Here is a 3,879-nt window from a genome sequence, read left to right as displayed (position 1 = left end):
TATCCCTCACTAATGAGTTATGAGGCATGACTCCACAGTGTAAAAACGGTGACCTAGATAACCAATATTTTATAGAAAATATTCACTTTCCGATGGCAGGGGTCATCTGAAGCCTCATGAATCCCTAGCTCAGTGGATGATTGACAGATGATAGATTGATTGATAGATGATAGATATAAAATAAGAGCTAAATGTTGTGCTTATTTTATTAGTTCATTTAAATATGGCTTAGAGTTAGCTATGGGCTTTATACAATAGCTTTAGGCTTTGTTAAACAAAGCCTAAAGGAAACAAAGACTTTAGGTCTATAGGATAAATCATGTTATCTACTGATATTTTAAATAATTTTAACTTTTATTTTAGATTCAGTAAGTACATGTGCAGGTTTGTTATATGTGTATATTACATGATGCTGAGGTTTGGGATATGGATGATCCTGTCACCCCAGTAGTGAGCATAGTACCTAACAGTTTTTCAGTGCTTACCCCTCCCCCTCCTAGCAGTCCCCATTGTCCATTGTTGCCATATGATTTTTTTTTTTTTTTGTAACGGGAACTGAAATTTTGATAAATATCCTTGCTTGGGACTAGAGAGAAAATATATTTCCTTTATATTTTGGATTTGCTGGATTAAAGAATAAGAAAATAGAAGAGCAAGAAGGGGAAAAAATAACTGAAAGCATGTGGAAGACTGCATCAGTGTGGAGGAGTGCACCAATGTGGGAGAGAGTGCCAATGTGGCTTTTATGGACTTCTTATGGGAGTCGGATGGGGCACCCATAGGCCAGTGAACACTCCTGCATCTGCAGCTGCTTTGCAGCTCCCACTATGCTCCTGCTCTTTTCTTCTGCTGTGCTCCTTTTGCAGTCTGTTCAACAAAAATCTTTTCACCAAATTTATTCCAACCTGCTACTTGGTATATATGATTCAATATTACTAATTTTCAGAAATTATTGATCTGGCTTATTTTGAATATTGCCTTTACAGATTCTGGAGGTGGAACTGACACTTGTTTCCTCTTTCATAAACATGGGATAATGCTTTTCATCCCAGTTGAAAGGGTGAGTCTTTAATGAGATAATGTATATAGAACAGTAGACGCCCATCACATTTTAGCTAAAAGTGTCCTTGCTTTCTGCAATGCACCAAATCCACTTCCTCCTGCCTCTGTGGATGAAGCCTGCTCCCAGGCTCATGTATACCTTATCCAGCCCTGCCTTCCTGAGCAGCTGATCCTCTTGATGGTGTGTGGTCACTTCCTGAAAGCTAGTGGTGGCTTTGTGAGTGCTCACAAGAAACCGAGGAAAAATTGTTCAGTTAAGACACAGAAATTTCTCAACAAGGCAGTTCCTTCTCTAGCATGCATTTATGCAGGTCTTTCAGTAGGTATTGAGACTAGAATATGTAGAAAATCTTTTTCTATCTTTCTGTGACAACACAGCACACAAACTCCCTGAAGACGAATTAGTCACCTTTATTCAGAAATTTAGGCTGAAAAAGTAGTCTTTATCTGGAACATTTCCAAACTCAAGGAAGAGACAGAGAGGAGATGGGGAATGATGTAATGGGTCTCAAAGTTCTGGCTGCTGTTTCCACCATCATGCCGTTGGTAGGAGTTCACATGCTCACCCCTGAGTTCAAAAGGGCAGATGCATCATCCTCTCACAAGAAGGACAATCAAAGGAAAGGGATCCAGAATATTTAGCAATCATCAATGCTACTGATCAACCACCAGACACAAGACTATATTTTACCTCAAAATCAATGAATCTTCTTGTGTATCTCAGCTTGTGTGCAGATTTACATGAACATGGCCACCCCCATCTAGGATCAACAGCATTCCACAGCACACTTTAGGAGGTCCCACCTCTGTGTCTTTGCTCATATCATTTCCTCCTGCTGGAATGTCTTTCCTCCATGTTCACCTGTTGAAATTTTGTGGACTTATATCAGAACAGGAATAGGAAATTCAAAAATAAATAAATACAAATAGCTAAGGAAATTGTTCACCCTGACAAATAGTAAGTGGAAAAAAAAAATAACTAAAACAAAGATATTCCATCTTGGGCCAAAAAATAGGCAAGGATTTAAAGAGAAACATACAGTATTGTTCAGGGGGAAACAATACAGATATTTTCATTTACAGTAGTTTCCCCTTATCTTCAGGGAATATGTTACAAGACTCTCATTGGATGCCTGAAACCACAGATAGTACTGAACCCTATGTAGACCATGATACTATGTTTTTTCCTATGCATATATACCGCTGATGAAGTTCAATTTATAAATTAGGCACATTAAGAGATTAACAACAAAAAATAATAGTATTGTCAACAATTATAACAATGTGCTGTAATAAAACTTTTGTGAATGTGGGCTCTCTTTCTCTGTCCTTCAGAATATCTTTTTGTGCTGTACTCACCTATTTTCAGATTACAGTTAAATGCAGGTAGCTAAAACCTTAGAAAGTGAAACTACCGATAAGGGGGGACTACAGTGCTATTGCTAAGAGTAGATATCCAGGCACTTATTTTATTACTAAAAAGTTGGAAAGAATTGAAGTATCTCCCATCACTCTCTAACCTCTATTCCTTATACATTCATCACTACTTGATATACATGTGTGCACGCCTACAACCCCCTTTACACACACAGGAACTGTTTGCTTGCTATTGTCCTCCCCAGAGAATGTAAGCTCCATGAGGACAATGACTTTTCTAGCTTGTATATTATTATACCTCCAATCCTAGAATGTCTAACACATAGGTGGTCATATAGTAAATATTTGTTAGATGAATACATGAAATAATCATATGGAGTCTGTGTAAATTAATAATGACTTATTTACAAAATAATTAACTTTATAGAATTTTTAAATGTTTTAAAATTAAAATTTTGATTTTAATGCTTTAAATGTTTTATGTTTGTTTTAATGTTTTAAAATTAAAACATTTGAAACATGAAAATACTTATTATCTATAATAAAGACACAAACACAGTGGTTATCTCAGACTGATGAGCTTATGATAGTTTTCATTTCTTTTTTATATGCATCTGCATTTTCCAAATACTTATCAATAAGCATGTGCTATTGTTATAATCAGACAAACATATAAAAGACAAAAAGTCATGGAAGTCCAGCTCATATGCAACTTCTTCCATTAAATATTTCCTGAACTCTCCAATCCCTGGTGTTCTTGGCCTCTACAATCCTCAGGACATAGTGACCACGTCTGAAACCATGCATAGTACTGAACCCTGTATTGATTACAATACTGTGGTGTTGGATTTGTGGGTACAACCCATTTGTGTCATTTAGCTGTGTTCCTCTTGGATCAACAACCTTAGCTCCCATTGCCCTGCCCAATGTAAGGTGAAGGAATATGGTATTCTGAAGAAGGTGGAGCAATAGGAAGATAAATAGGGAGGAAGTTAAGAGAAGAATGTGAATCTGCCAGTGTATCAGCAGAAAATCAGAAACAAGATCCTGTTTAGTTCCTAAAAATGACTCCAAAAAAGTATTTTTCACTTGAAAACAGTGCAAACTTTAGCTTCAAGAGAATGCCCTAGAATTTACTGCTGGCTGCATTTGAGGTCATTGAGGCCCACCTTTAAATTACTTCCATAAATTCACAGGATGAAGTTCAAGAGTTTGAGAGATACAAAAGAGACCTATGGAAAGGTAACATAGGTAAAGAAATAAGAGATGAATAACCACACTGAAAACACAGAATTAAAACCCCAGCTCCGGAATGGGCTAATCAGTCTCTTAACCTATTTTTACTCTGCACTTCCCTCTGGCCTCTATGTAATGCAACTTTAGTAGGACTCAGGGAGGAATCACAACAGCCTGTATAAAGATACCCTGACTGGGCCGGGC

The sequence above is a fragment of the Rhinopithecus bieti genome, unplaced genomic scaffold (assembly GCF_001698545.2).
Source record: "Rhinopithecus bieti isolate Rb0 unplaced genomic scaffold, ASM169854v2 scaffold_15796, whole genome shotgun sequence".
In the NCBI taxonomy this organism is placed as follows: Eukaryota; Metazoa; Chordata; class Mammalia; order Primates; family Cercopithecidae; genus Rhinopithecus; species Rhinopithecus bieti.
The sequence above is the reverse complement of the archived record's forward strand: the minus strand, read 5'-3'. Positions refer to the sequence as shown.